A 15,665-nucleotide genomic window follows, 5' to 3' on the forward strand; every position below is an offset into this window, starting at 1 on the left:
CAGACAAGCAGAGCTGGAGGACTCTCCTTCCAGGTTTTACTTGCTGTATTTTAATACTCCATTTATTTATTCCCTTTGATACTTTTTCCCTGCTTCCCAATAGTTTAATTCTCTGGTTGCTGAACCTCGAGCCTTACAATTTTCAAATATCACTGTGCATAAAATACATTTTGCAAAATTTTTAAAAATGCAGATCACCCCCTCTCCCAGCCCAAACTCCACCTCCAACTTTGTTTGATAGGTCTGGGTGGGACTCGTTCATCTTCAGCAGATCTCCTGGGTGATGTGATGCAGTTGAGACACTTCCCAGTCCCAGTGTTTGTGTTCTTGCAGTTATTCACCCTCTACCATCCGTATTTCCTATGACCTATATACACTTCAAGTGATCTGTTACCTGCTTTTTCCTATCCCCCTGCTTCAGGGATCACCTGATCAACTATGAATCTTTGATCAGTAACAACCCTGGGACATACAGAAAGGAAGACAAAACCTGTGTAGCTGTGGTTTAGTCACTAAGTCGTGTCCAACTCTTGCGATCCCAGGGACTGTAGCCCACCAGGCTCCTCTGTCCATAGGATTTTCCAGGCAAGAATATTGGAGCGGGTGGACATTTCCTTCTCCAGGGGATCTCCCTGATCCAGGGATTGAACCTAGGTCTTCTGTACTGCAGGCAGATTCTTTACCAACTGAGCTACAGATATTTGTGTAGCTGTGGCATTCCCCAAAACAATGTTAGTATTTTTATCAAAAGGGTCAGATCCAAATAAGTCCAGAACTTGGAGAAATCCCTAATTCCGGAGACTCATGAACTTCTCTCCAGAAAGTCTCCATGGTCCCAGGAATGTAAAACAGAGGTGGCTCTACCAGAAGAAAACCCTTAGATCACAAAACTAGAAGGGGGCTTTGAAACAATTTAGAACCTTTAGGTCAGAAAAGCAAAACTCAGAGAGATTAAGTAATAGAATCATGGCAAATGTGTTATTTAGTGTTTAGTGACATCTCTGAGGGTACAATCTGCGTGACTGATCTCTTTCCATGGGTGGTGAGTGTGCACGTGTGTGGACTGGAGGAGTAAAAACTCTATAGATCCTTGAACAACACTAAAGATCAACGTTATAGATCCTTGAATGAATCTGACTGCTCTGGATTGTAACCAATTTGCCATTTTGGGTCTACTCCAATCCCAACCACCATATGGACGTTCAGAGATCCACACTGCTAGCAAAGACTGGAAAGGGACAAGCAAGGGGTTTTGGAGAGCATTTATGTCTATGAAATAGGTTTGCTATGATTCTGTCTAAAAGTCATACACCGAAAGAATATGCCTAAAATAATATTAAATGTACTCTACCTAATAATATACCATACAAAAAAGCAGAGGTCTAGACAAGGGAAGAGCTTATGCGAAATCATCCATGTGTTCAGAATTGGAATCACATCGAAGTCCACATCTAATTTCAAATGGCTTGGTAACTGTTATCACCTCTGTTATCAATCACAGTTATGGTCATTCTTGATGAGCGTTCCTGAGAGACATGAGTCTTATATTTTAGATATTTTCAGAAGGCATTTCTGTAATTTAAAAAACCTTTGTAAGAATGAAAAATTTACATAATAATAAAACAAGCATTACTCAAAACTGTATGCCTTAGCTATGAAATTACATTTTAATTTCTGCTCTCCTGGCTCTTCAAGTAAATAATACTTTTAAATGCAATTCGGCCAACTCCAAATTCCTCCCCTAAAGTACATACTTCTTATAAAAAAGTATGTATACTGTCAATATGAACTATGACAAAGGCAAGTAGTAGGTCCAGCCTGACTTTGTCTTGTATATCTGTGGTATGTGTGTATATGTTTCTGTGTGTGCCTGTGTGTGTGAGAGAAAGAGAGAGAAGGAGAGACAGTAAGAGAGAGGGAAATTCAGCTTGGAGTGTCTTTATAGAGTGAGACTTTATGAGGGAAAAATATAACATGTTATATTAATAGCATTAGAAGTATCAAAATACAAGAAAATAATCACAGTAAAAAAACAAATCACTGGCAGAACCAAAGATGTCTTGGGTAGAATGCTTTTCCTCACCATTCATTTCTAAGAGGAGTACTCTTTCCTAACCCCACTCTCACCCCCCTTTCTCATTCCTGATTACCAAACCAGAGGAGGAAACCTGAGCAAGCTCATGTACCCGACACTTTAGCCACTTGGATGAGTCTGTCCCAAGAGACTTCACTGCTGCTATGTGGTGGAAGTCTTCCTGGGTATTGATGGGTTCAGTTCAGTTCAGTTCAGTCACTCAGTCACGCCCAACTCGTTGTGACCCCATGGACTGCAGCACGCCAGGCCTCCCTGTCCATCACCAACTCCCAGAGTTTACCCAAACTCATGTTCATTGAGTTGGTGATGCTATCCAACCATTTCATCCTCTGTCATCCCCTTCTCCTCCTGCCCTCAATCTTTCCCAGCATCAGGATCTTTTCAAATGAGTCAGCTCTTTGCATCAGGTGGCCAAGGTACTGGAGTTTCAGCTTCAACATCAGTCCTTCCAATGAACACTCAGGACTGATCTCCTTTAGGATGGACTGGTTGCATCTCCTTGCAGTACAAAGGACTCTCAAGAGTCTTCTGCAACACCCCAGTTCAAAAGCATCAATTCTTCAGTGCTCAGCTTTCTTTATAGTCCAACTGTCACATCCATATATGACTACTGGAAAAACCATAGCCTTGACTAGATGGACCTTTGTTGGCAAAGTAATGTCTGTGCTTTTTAATATGCTGTCTAGGTTGGTTGGAGAAGGCAATGGCAACCCACTCCAGTGTTCTTGCCTGGAGAATCCCAGGTATGGTGGAGCCTGGTGGGCTGCCGTCTATGGGGTCGCACAGAGTCGGACACGACTGAAGTGACTTAGCAGCAGCAGCAGCTAGGTTAGTCATAACTTTCCTTCCAAGGAGTAAGCATCTTAATTTCATGGCTGCAGTCACCATCTACAGTGATTTTGGAGCCCAAAAAAAATAAAGTCTGCCACTGTTTCCACTGTTTCCTCATCTATTTGCCATGAAGTGGTGGGACCAGATGCCATGATCTTAGTTTTCTAAATGTTGAGCTTTTTTGTTTTTAGGGTCCAGTATCAGTAAGCTGTTTAGGCAACAGATCTCAAGGTTTGTTATTTTTTACCTTTTCCCTTTTTTATGTCTCCAGTTACACTGGACTCTTTTGAGATATATTTATATGCAGAATAAGAACCCTCCAGAAAGCCGTGGGAGAGAAGGGCACAGTGACATACAGTTCCCAGGCTCATCCAGGCGGGGCAAAGACCCTGATACTTGGTTTAGTGGCAGCTGCTCCAAGCCCTTTCTCCAAGCTTGCTCCAGGTCCACCTATTTAGTAACTCCTATGCCCTTCTTAAGTCAAATTCTTGAGCCTTGCCTACGATTTACTGAATCAATAGTGGTCATAGGGCCCAGAGATGCACACATTTAACAAGTTTCTCAGGTCATTCCTTCTTATACAAAGCTTGAGAGGTACTATTACAGAAATACTTTCTTTACTACACAATACTGTCCCCATATGAGAGCACTTGATATCTCTCAGGGAAGTTTCAAAAACCTTTCTCAAATATACAGCTCTTCAGCAAGCGTGTGCTGATTTTAAAAATTTCCTTTCTATCCTAGCAGTGCTTCTTGGTTGGAAGTCCATGTATAGACTAATAGAGGTTTCTGAAACTTCCAAAATGTATGAAGTGAATATGTGTGTCTTTCTAGAAAGAGGGTTTATAGATTTCAAGATTTTTACAACCCAAAGCATTCTTGGAGTTGCAAAATTAGATAATATCCATCCAGAAAGACTGATTTGTTCTCAACAGCTCTTCCGGGTCCCTAAACGTAACAAAGTACAAGGCTGAGCAGTTAAACTTTTGTTAAATGGCCTTATTTGTCTGCATGTCAGTTCCTTATAATTAAGCATACTTTGACTAATTTGAATTAAGTGTGCCTGCATTTTAAATTTCCCATGCTATTTGCCTTATACAAACAGAGAACAAAAGGACAGGACCGTCTGTGCTCCCTTTTCAGTGTTAGTTACCTCTGAGGAGCATAGGTATCTTTGCTTTTCTGTGGAATAAATTAACATCTCTCTGATGAGAGTCACAGATTCATCTGATAACAGGTGCAGAAAGAAATCTTTAACCTCTAGACAGATTAAGAATAAAGGAGGACCCTAGGGCACAAAGCAGATGTTGTAAGCAATCACAGAGACAGAAATTTTAATCAGTTCTTCTGTTTTCAGAGACAATTCTGTTTCCTGGATTAACAGGGAGCTGCTGTGAAGTTGAATTGCCCAGGTGTGGCAAGACACTGTCCTACCCTCCTAACCTAGGGAAGCTTAGAGAACCACGTTCTTTCTAAAACTTAAAGTTATCTAGAAAAGAGTTGCTTGTTAATTTTTTAAAGTAATAATTCCTGTTATTAACAGGGATTAATTAACAAAGCTTAACATACAACCTGTTAAGCTTTGGAGTTAAACAGAGGGTTTTAAGGGGAGGGGGAGGGTATCTGGGGAAGGCTACATACTTCTTCCATAATTTTCAATGGATTAAAAATATTTAATACATAAAGTTGATGAGCATTACATGAAAATATATGCAAAACAATTTCCATTTGGCATTACTTGCTGTTACTTTCCTTCCCCTTACCAAGCTGCATGGGAAGACTAAACATTTCAAATGATCTGAATTTCATTCCAGTAGTGTTGCAGGCAGCTTCTAAAATGTCTCCCAAAGATCCGCATCTCCTGATATCCATGATCTTCTGTGCCCCCCACCCTTGAGGATGGACTGAACCTAGCAACTTCTTTCTAGTGGTAAAATGGTAAAAGTGATGGGATATCCCTTCAAAAACTAGGTAACAAAACATTATGACTTCCATCTTTCTGTCTTTCTCTCTGCCCCTGCTCTGGAAGAAGCAAATTGCCACATTGTGAGTAGCCTTATGGAGATGCATTCCTATCAAGTGTAGGGAAAGAGCAAATTAGCCAAGATGGCATGGTCAAGCTCTGTCACCCCACAGACTCTCACTCTTGCCCCACGTTTTATAATGATTCTGTAACAGCTGAGATCACTTACAGCACATGTACAACACGAGGTACTCACTTAGCCATGGGCTTTGTATAAGCACATACAAGCTCCACCTGGAAAGGCCTTTTGGTTTGGTTGTTATGGCTGCTACATTAGCTAGGACAGAAGGTTGTGTTACGGCTGCTACTACAGCTGCTGCGTCAGTTCGGAGAGAATAAATGTTTTTGCAGTTCCTACAGCTTTTTACCAGAGAAAGCGATGGCACCCCACTCCAGTACTCTTGCCTGGAAAATCCCATGGACGGAGGAGCCTAGTGGGCTCCAATCCATGGGGTTGCTAAGAGTCGGACACAACTGAGTGACTTCACTTTCACTTTTCACTTTCATGCATTGGAGAAGGAAATGGCACCCCACTCCAGTGTTCTTGCCTGGAGAATCCCAGGGATGGTGGAGCCTGGTGGGCTGCCATCTATGGGGTCGCACAGAGTCAGACATGACTGAAGTGACTTAGCAGCAGCAGCAGCAACACAGCTCTTTACATCTTCATCCAGCCTTTTAGCTCATGCTTTGCCTGCCATGGGTTCAGCAAACAATGTGCACTGTTGACGAGAATCACAAACAGCTGACAGAGAAAGAGGTCTTTGCATCCAGTACATCCATATAATTTCACTCTACAAATGAGAAAATGGAGGTCTTAATTTGCTTATAGCCACATAACTAGCTAATGGGAGCAAAAATTAGAACCAGATCTACTAATCTGCAATTCAATGTATAGTCTGGTGCTGTTTATGGGCCAGTAAATTCCAGGTAGTATTGAAAAAGCACCAGTTTCATTTACTCCAATAAAAAAGTGGAATCAAATTAACCAGCAATGAATTATTAAGCTCTCTTTGGAGGCCCATGTAAAATATAAAATACATACTGAAAGAGCAACAATAGACTGACAGCAAATTCTTCCAAAGAAATAACAGAATTTCAACTATAATGGGAAGATCTCTTTAAAATTTTAAAGAAAATACTTCTCAACCTAGAATTCTACATTTTTTAACTATCCTTCAAAAATGAAGCTTAAGATTAAGAGGTTTTCAGGAATCTAATCATTTATCACTAGCAGGAACACTGAAGGGAGTTTTTGAGGCAGAAAAAAAAAAAAAGGTTCCAAACAGAAACACAATAATGTAAAAAGGAATAAAGAAAGAAAAGGCTAAACACACTGGCAGAAAATGAGTACTGAATGCATAAATAATAGTAATAATGATTTGGAGGGTCTAAAATATATTTTGCATAAAAATGCATGACAGCAATATTACAAAGAGGAAAGGATATTTGGAGTTTGAGTGCTCTAAAGCCTTTGTATTTTTTTTTTCTTTTTTTTTTAATTTTATTTTATTTTTAAACTTTACATAATTGTATTAGTTTTGCCAAATATCAAAATGAATCCGCCACAGGTATACATGTGTTCCCCATCCTGAACCCTCCTCCCTCCTCCCTCCCCATACCATCCCTCTGGGTTGTCCCAGTGTACTAGCCCCAAGCATCCAGTATCGTGCATCGAACCTAACCCTTTGTATTTTGCTGGAAGTTGGTAACAGGACATATTTAAGTTGGATTTAATAAGTCAAAAATATATTATAATCTCAAGGCTAACCACTAAAAAGAATGGTAACACTGACAGAGAAGGGAAAACTGAAAATTTTCAAATATTTGAAAAATACAAAATAAATCAAGATAAAAGAAGGAACAAAGAACCTGTGAGGAAGAAACAAAAACAATGGAAATGTAGATTTAACCCAATTATATTAGTAGTTTTATCAACATAATAGACTGAATATTCCATTTAAAGGACTATAATATTCAAGAAAAAAATAAAACTGAACTATGTGCTCTTTACAGGAAACACACTTTAAACATAAGGATACAGAAATTTTGTAGTCAATAGACTGGGAAAATATATAACCAATGTAAACAGTGTATCAGTAGTGAAAAACTAGACTTTGGGGGAAAATTTTTTAATTAAAACTGAAAGAGTTGGAAGAAACAATCATTTTTGGAGCTATTAGAATACACTTTTCAGTAATTAAGGTAAAAACTGGTAAAAAATAAATCGGTAAGGATACAGAATATTTGAAAAACCTGATTGATAAAAATAACCTAATTAGCCATAACACTACACTTAAGAGCTACAGAGATACTTTACAAAAGTTCACAGAATGTATATGAAAATTGAACATCTGCTGTGTCATTAAATAAATCTCAACAAATTTTGAAAAACTGAAATCATAAACAGTGCATTCACTGAACATAGTAAGCCAAAAACAATAATAGAAATTTGAATTTTAAAATCTCAAATATTTAGAAATTATGCAGTATACATCTAAATTACCCTCGAGTCAATAACCAACACAATGGAAAGTAAAATGTCTTTGAAATACTAAAATTTGTAAAATGCAGGTAAAGCAGTGCTTAGCAGAAAATTTATAGCATTATGGAGAAGGGAAAGGCTACCCACTCCAGTACTCTGGCCTGGAGAATTCCATGGACTAAGTCCATGGACTCACAAAGAGTCAGACACAACTGAGTGACTTTCACTTTTCACATGTAGAAAAGAAGAATGAATTTGAGCTTCTATCTGAGGATGCTATGAAAAGAACAGCAAATTAAAACTAACAAATAAGAAAGGAAATAAAAATAAGAACAGAAACCAATGAAAAAGTAAGCAAACATAAAGTTGAGAAAATCAGGAAAGGCTTTGAGGATTAACTGAAATTTAAAGTCTCACAATCCTATGTCAGGGTTGGGAGGTGGGTCAAAGAGTAGGGGACAGAACACAAATGATCAAGATGAGGGATAAAAAAGCCACCATTACTTCAGATGCTACAGATGTCAAAAAGATAAACTATTGTGATCAATTTTATACCAATAATTGTGATAATTTGGATGAGATGTACATGTTATCCCAAGAGCTGCATTATACCCAAAAGCTGCATTATAACAGCTGAAAAAAAAAACAAAAAACAGAAAATAGAAGCCCACAGTTCCTTGCCAGGGAGGCTTTCTCAACATGGCTATTCAGTACATTAAGCTACCAAGTAGTACCTCTTGTTCCAACCTCCTGAGACACAGTCTTATGTAGTATATATAACCACAGGAGTTACAGATCATCTTTGTCTCATGATGTAGCCTAATCAAAGGGGTTGCCAACATAATGTGGCAAATATTAATTTTCCATATTATACTGGTTAAGACAAGTTACAAGTACAATCTTTATGTGGGGTTGGGGGTGGGGGAAGTGATATATTACACAAACATATGGCTACCATGAGGCAGAGATCATTAAGGTCATCTTAGTATCTGTCTATCATACTGTGCCCAGACAATATGACTACTGAGCTTGTTATAAGAACATTCATAATAGCATTATTTGCAAATGTCAACAAATTAGAAATGACTCTAACATACATTACAGCAGAATGGATGATAAATTATGGTATATTCTAATACTAGAAACTATACAACAATGAAATAAATGAACTATTGCTTCACTCAACAATATGGCTAAATTTCCTAGACAAAATGATGAACTAAAGACATCAAACACAAGTATCTGTGGTATGTGTGTGTGTGTGTGTGTGTGTGTGTGTGTATGTGCGCAACTGATTGTGTCCAACTCTTTGTGAACCCCCTGGACTGTATCCTGCCAGGTTCCTCTGTCCATGGAGTTTTCCAGGCAAGAATACTCGAGTGGGTTGCCATTTCCTCCTCCAGGGGATCTTCCCTGATCCAGGAACTGAACCCGTGCCTCTTGTGTCTTCTGTTTTGGCAAGCCCATCCTTTACCACTTTGCCACATGGGAAGCCCCATGTGTGGGTGTGTACTCAGTCACGTCCAGCTCTTTGTGACCCCATGGACTATAGCCTGCCCGACTCCTCTGTGTAAGGAACTTTCCAGGCAAGGATGCATCTGTGGTATAATTTCATTTATGTATGATTCAAAAAGCGACAAAAGTGGTTATGGAAATAAACCACTTTTGGATAGAATGACAGGTAAGGAGGGGGCTTCTGAAGTAAGGGAAATGTATGACTTAGTCTGAGTCTTAGTTAAAAATTTATCAACATTTAGATTTTGCATATTACTTCATATATTCTGTCAGTTCAGTTCAGTTGCTCAGTCATGTTCGACTCTTTGGGACCCACAGGCTGCAGCACACCAGGCCTCCCTGTCCATCACCAACACCCAGAGCTTGTTCAAATTCATGTCCATCTAGTCAGAGATGCCATCCAACCATCTCATCTTCTGTCGTCCCCTTCTCCTCCCGTCTTCAATCTTTCCCAAGATCAGGGTCTTTTCAAATGAGTCAGCTCTTTGCTTCAGGTAGCCAAAGTATTGGAGTTTCAGCTTAAGCATCAGTCCTTCCAATGAATATTCAGGATTGATTTCCTTTAGGATTGACAGGTTGGATCTCTTTGCAGTCCAAAGGACTCTCAAGAGTCTTCTTCAACACCACAGTTCAAAAGCATCAATTCTTTGGTGCTCAGCTTTCTTTATAGTCCAACTCTCATATCCGTATATAACTACTGGAAAAACCATAGCTTTGACTAGACGGGCCTTTGTTGGCAAAGCAATGCCTCTGCTTTTTAATAAGCTGTCTAGTTTGATCATAGCTTTCCTTCAATGAGCAAGCGTCTTTTAATTTCATGGCTGCAGTTACCATCTGCAGTGATTTTGGAGCCTAAGAAAATAAAGTCTGTCACTGTTTCCATTGTTTCCCCATCTATTTGCCATGAAGTGATGGGACCAGATGCCATGATCTTAGTTTTTTGAATGTTGAGTTTTAAGCCAGCTTTTTTACTCTCTTCTTTCATATTCATCAAGATGCTCTTTAGTTCTTCTTTGCTTTCTGCAATAAGTGTGTTGTTATCTGCGTATCTGAGGTTATTGTCACTTCTCCCAGCAATTCCAGCTTGTGCTTCATCCAGCCTGGAATTTCACATAATATACACTGCATAGAAGTTTAATAAGCAGGGAGACAATATACAGCCTTGACGTACTCCTTCCCCAATTTGAAACCAGTTCATTGTTCCATGTCCGGTTCTAACGGTTGCTTCTTGACCTGCATACAGACTTCTCAGGAGGCAAGTCAGGTGGTCTGGTATTTCCATCTCTTTAAGAATTTTCCACAGTTTGTTGTGATCTACACAGTCAAAGGCTTGGGCATAGTTAATAAAGCAGAAGTAGATGTTTTTCTGGAATTCTCTTGCTTTTTCTATGATCCAACAGATATATATTCTATGCTTAAAAACAAAAATTATCCCAATCTCTTTGAGTTATTTTTTATTTCCTGTACAAAAACATCAACTAGTATACTAACGCATATATATGGAATTTAGAAAGATGGTAATAATAACCCTGTGTACGAGACAGCAAAAGAGACACTGATGTATAGAACAGTCTTATGGACTCTGTGGGAGAGGGAGAGGGTGGGAAGATTTAGGAGAATGGCATTGAAACATGTAAAATATCATGTATGAAACGAGATGCCAGTCCAGGTTCGATGCACAATACTGGATGCTTGGGGCTAGTGCACTGGGAGGACCCAGAGGGATGGTATGGGGAGGGAGGAGGGACGAGGGTTCAGGATGGGGAACACATGTATACCTGTGGCGGATTCAGTTTGATATTTGGCAAAACTAATACAATTATGTAGAGTTTAAAAATAAAATAAAATTAATAAAAAAAAATCAACTATTCTTGATTGTTCAACTCTTCATTAAGACTTTTCCTTCTTACATTTCTTTCAAAAAAAATAAACAGACTCTTTAAATGGTCAATATGCACTTTCAGAGAAACAAGGAAAAGTGAACAAACACCTACCAGCTTCTCTTACATGTGGCACTCATGCCCTGGTTTCAGGGAGCACATTTTCTCTTGTTTCATAACCCTCATGCTCATCCTCTAAAAATCTCATGACCCCGTGGTTTGGTCAGCAATTGGTTGTTCAAAAAAGTGATTATTCAACCAGCATTTTTAGGTACTGTAGCTAGGAGCCTACAGTGTAGGTTTCTTGAAGCATAAGATCATCAAAGAATAACACCAATAAAATCCACTCTTTACAGGCTCATAGGTGAATGGAGAGGAGAACTACTAGTGTGAATATGGAAACATGAATTAAATGCTGCAAGTGATCAAGGAAATAAACAGTTCATATAGAAAATACAGGACTGTCTACTCAAAGTGTCATGCAAACTGGTATGCAGGGATGTGTAAACAGTTCCCTGAAAGCAATGGTCCACAGCAGCTAATATTTAACTAACATCTACTTTCTGGGCACTGTTCCAAATGCTATATACATATATATATATATATACTTATTTAATTTGCATATCATCCAAAGACATAGGAACCATGTAGCCAACTCTACTTTGTAGACGGGAATAAACAGAGGTAAAAAAATAATTTGTCCAAGGCCAAAAGCTGGAAATAGAAGTGTAGAAGTTTGAATAGGAACCCTGGAAGTCTGTGCTTCTAACTGCTTTGCAGCAGCAGAAATAAAAACACCACCACCACGCTTTCAAGACTCCTCTGAAGAAGGCAAGCAACAGAGCAGGGCTGGAGAGTAAGAGGTGAGGCTGGAAGAGTAGCAGGGGCAAGAGTGTTATTCCATAAATTATGTTTGTATTGATGAAGTAGGGATCCTATGGAACACTTTAAGCTATTGAGTCACCATAAGATTTTTATTTAGAAAAACCACTTTGGCAGCAATTGGGGTAGAAGGTATATAAGGTATAAATCTAAGACCTCACTAGAGCAGTGAGGATAGGGGTGAAGAGGAGTAGAACCCAGAGAAGGGGTTCACAAAGTCCAGGCAAGAGACTGGTGTCAGCATTACTTGGAACTGATCGAAATGCATACGTTCAAGCTCTGCCCTAGACATTTGCATCTGAAGTGTGGGAGTAGGACCAGCCTTTCTGGTCACCCTGGTTCACACAAAAGTCTAAGAACCACAGGCTTAGGGGATTCATTTTTGGCCCAGGGTCCATGGTAGACTTACCTGAAAGGTGCTCACGGCTCACTGTCCCTCCATCCAGCCATTTGAATGTAGTAGATCTGGTTTGGTGTTCCAGCATGTGTGTTTTTTGTTTTTTGTTTTTTTTTTTTTTGAAAGTTCCTTGGGTAACACCAATACATCCCCTGATTAAAAATAACTGAAACAGAAAACGGAATCTGATCTGGTTCTTTAGTTACTTAGTTGGTTAGTTCAGTCATTCAGTCGTGTCTGACTCTTTGTGACCCCCATGAACCGCAGCACGCCAGGCCTCCCTGTCCATCACCAACTCCCAGAGTCCATCCAAACCCATGTCCATGGAGTCAGTGATGCCATCCAGCCATCTCATCCTCTGTCGTCCCCTTCTCCTCCTGCCCCCAATCCCTCCTAGAATCAGGGTCTTTTCAAATGAGTCAGTTCTTCGTATCAGGTGGCCAAAGTATTGGAGTTTCAGCCTCAGCATCAGTCCTACCAATGAACACCCAGGACTGATATCCTCTAGGATGAACTGGTTGGATCTCCTTGCAGTCCAAGGGACTCTCAAGAGTCTTCTCCAACACCACAGTTCAAAGGCACCAATTCTTCAGTGCTCAGCTTTCTTTATAGTCCAACTCTCACATCCATACATGACCACTGGAAAACCATAGCCTTGACTATGGACCTTTATTGACTAAGTAATGTCTCTGCTTTTGAATATGCTATCTAGGTTGGTCATAACTTTCCTTCCAAGGAGTAAGCGCCTTTTAATTTCATGGCTGCAGTCACCATCTGTAGTGATTTTGGAGCCCAGAAAAATAAAGTCTGATACTGTTTCCACTGTTTCCCCATCTATTTCCCATGAAGTGATGGGACCGGATGCCATGGTCTTCGTTTTCTGAATGTTGAGCTTTAAGCCAACTTTTTCAGTCTCCACTTTCACTTTCATCAAGAGGCTCTTTAGTTCTTCTTCACTTTCTGCCATAAGGGTGGTGTCATCTGCATATCTGAGGTTACTGAGATTTCTCCCGGCAATCTTGATTCTAGCTTGTGCTTCTTCCAGCCCAGCGTTTCTCATGATGTACTCTGCATATACGCTAAATAAGCAGGGTGACAATATACAGCCTTGACGTACTCCTTTTCCTATTTGGAACCAGTGCATTGTTCCATGTCCAGTTCTAACTGTTGCTTCCTGACCTGCATACAGGTTTCTCAAGAGGCAGGTCAGGTGGTCTGGTATTCCCATCTCTTTCAGAATTTTCCACAGTTTATTGTGATTCACACAGTCAAAGGCTTTGGCATAGTCAATAAAACAGTAATAGATTTTTTTCTGGAATTCTCTTGCTTTTTCGATGATCCGGCAGATGTTGACAATTTGATTTCTGGTTCCTCTGCCTTTTCTAAAACAAGCTTGAATCCGGTTCTTTACTCCTCCGTAAGTAGATACATGCCCACCTTGCACACAGGGTATTCCCTGCTTCAGAAAACGCTGAAAGAGTAACTTACTAATGTCCCTTAGAGACAGTCTCTATCTCTAAGTCTAAATCTTTTCCCGAGAATGCCCCTTCATGTCTGCCTATTTGCATACGGATGATCCTGCCCTCTAATTCACATGCCGTTTGGATGTTTAAACTTCATCTAGCAATAAAAACAGGGAAAGTGGCACATCTACTAAATGTTTATTTCTGAAATGTATCAGATAATGGTTTTTGAGTGAATGATTCAGTCCCTAATAATAACACTGTATTAGCTAGTGGATCCAATTTAACCTGAATTCATGGGAATATTCAAACAGCTGTATACTTGTCAGTACTGAAATTTAAAAAGCAAACAAATCAGCAGCAGAAGAGAGGTAGGCAACTGTACAAAGATCAGCTTCACAATGGCCTCATTTCATACCTGTCTCCTTCCATCACCAGACTCATCTTTCTTAGACCATTTGAGTCTCTTTCTTCGAGGCTTGCACTGCTCTTTACTCTTGAAACAAGCAGATATAACCACCAAAATATAGACATTCCCAGTGGCTGGTGAAAATGTCAAAAGCCATACTACCCCTGGGGCACACTCTTCACCTCAGTATCTCACTCAAGTTTTGGCATAAAGTCCAAACTCCTTAGTATGGCTTATAACAGAACGGCCATGTCTATCATTCACTGCAAAGCATCTGAGAATGAGAAGCGATGCTAACAGTAATGACAGTGGGAGAGCTGGGCAAACTGTGACTGCCCCAGTCAAACAGGAATCCCCATTAGCCCCACATGCGGCAGTTCAAGACCAGTTCATGACCTGGCCTCTAGTTCCATAACCAGCACTTCATTAATGTCCACCTTGTAACACATACTATTTCTAATCCGTACAAAAGTTCTGCAATGCTTTATTATTACCCTTATTGTACATATAAGGAAATGCAAAGAAATTCAACAGCTTACAAGACAGTAAACAGGAAAAGGCAGAACCAGAAGTCAAATCCTGATGTGTTTGGTTTCCAAACTTTTCTTCAGGTGGGTGTTTATTTTTAGTGCCATTGCCTTCTCCAATAAATTCCTAGAATAGAATAAATGGGGAGTTATTGAAATTCCCACAAATACCAAAATCTGTTTTTTTCATGTGAGTGTATAGCACTCTTCCCGAAGAACAAATCAATCATAACAAAATCAAAGAAAATTTAGATAGAAGTACATAAAGTCAAAAATATAACTTCCCCTCTGCCCCAACTCTAAGTTAACTCAATCCCCCTCCCAGAGGTAAACACTGTTGGCAAAATCCTGTTTATACTTTCCAAAGTTTTTAAGATGAAAACATAAATGTGGGTTTCTCTTTTTTCTTGGAATATATACATGAAGCACTCTCTTAATACTTCATTAAGAAATCTGGACAATTTTAAACCAAAGATATAAAGTACTTTCACATACCAATCTGCTGACAAATAAAAATGTTCATATTAATTCTTAATAAATGACTAGGAGACATCTAGCAATAAACTCATGGGAGTGGAAGAACAAAATATATTTTACGCTTAGTAAACTTCCTTCCTTGGTTGGCATCTTCAAAGAGTTCAAAATATAATAATGAAAGGCTGAGCCTGTTATGTGGAGGTTGAAGAATACATCTTTGATTCCTGGGACTGGGTTATTACTTTGAAGCCCCAACTCTGCCGTGAATAACCTGGGTCACCACACTATTATTCATCTGAGCCCCAGCCTTTAAGTTAAAAACCAATGAGTTCAACTTCATTAGACGAAAAACCCCATGTATCTAGATGATGCTAATGCATCAGCAACACCAAACAGGGCCCCCCATTAGACAAACTCTCTACCCTCTCTTGTCTATCAGCTTGGCCATTTTCATCAAAACAGAAAACAAACATCCAAAGGAAAACTTTATTGCAGAATTACTGAACTGTGGAAGGAGGATCATTTCTTCCCTCACCCTGCTAACTTCAGGGCTTGTTCCCACGAATATTCACTTCTAGAGGGAAAAGAGAAACACAGTTTTCATGATGGATGTTTCTTTTCCACTACTGAAGTTTCCTTCTTGGGAAGAGAGGTCACAATAATATACCCTATGGGCATTCTCTA

At 39.5% G+C, this 15,665-nt stretch overlaps 1 protein-coding gene across 3 annotated transcripts in view; it reads right to left on the minus strand.

Annotated features, from left to right (window-relative positions):
* Positions 1–15,665, minus strand: part of CHRM2 (cholinergic receptor muscarinic 2) — a 759,729-nt gene that overhangs the window by 505,319 nt on the left and 238,745 nt on the right. For all 3 annotated transcript variants that reach the window (XM_086395414.1, XM_086395412.1, XM_086395411.1), the window contains one exon: positions 14,517–14,631. The gene's annotated coding sequence lies outside the window, so the exon portion shown is untranslated. The remainder of the gene's footprint in view (positions 1–14,516; positions 14,632–15,665) is intronic.

The sequence above is a fragment of the Bos grunniens genome, chromosome 4 (genome assembly GCF_055505025.1).
Source record: "Bos grunniens cultivar Pamir isolate PY7600 chromosome 4, Bosgru_T2T1.0, whole genome shotgun sequence".
Classification (NCBI taxonomy): domain Eukaryota; kingdom Metazoa; phylum Chordata; class Mammalia; order Artiodactyla; family Bovidae; genus Bos; species Bos grunniens.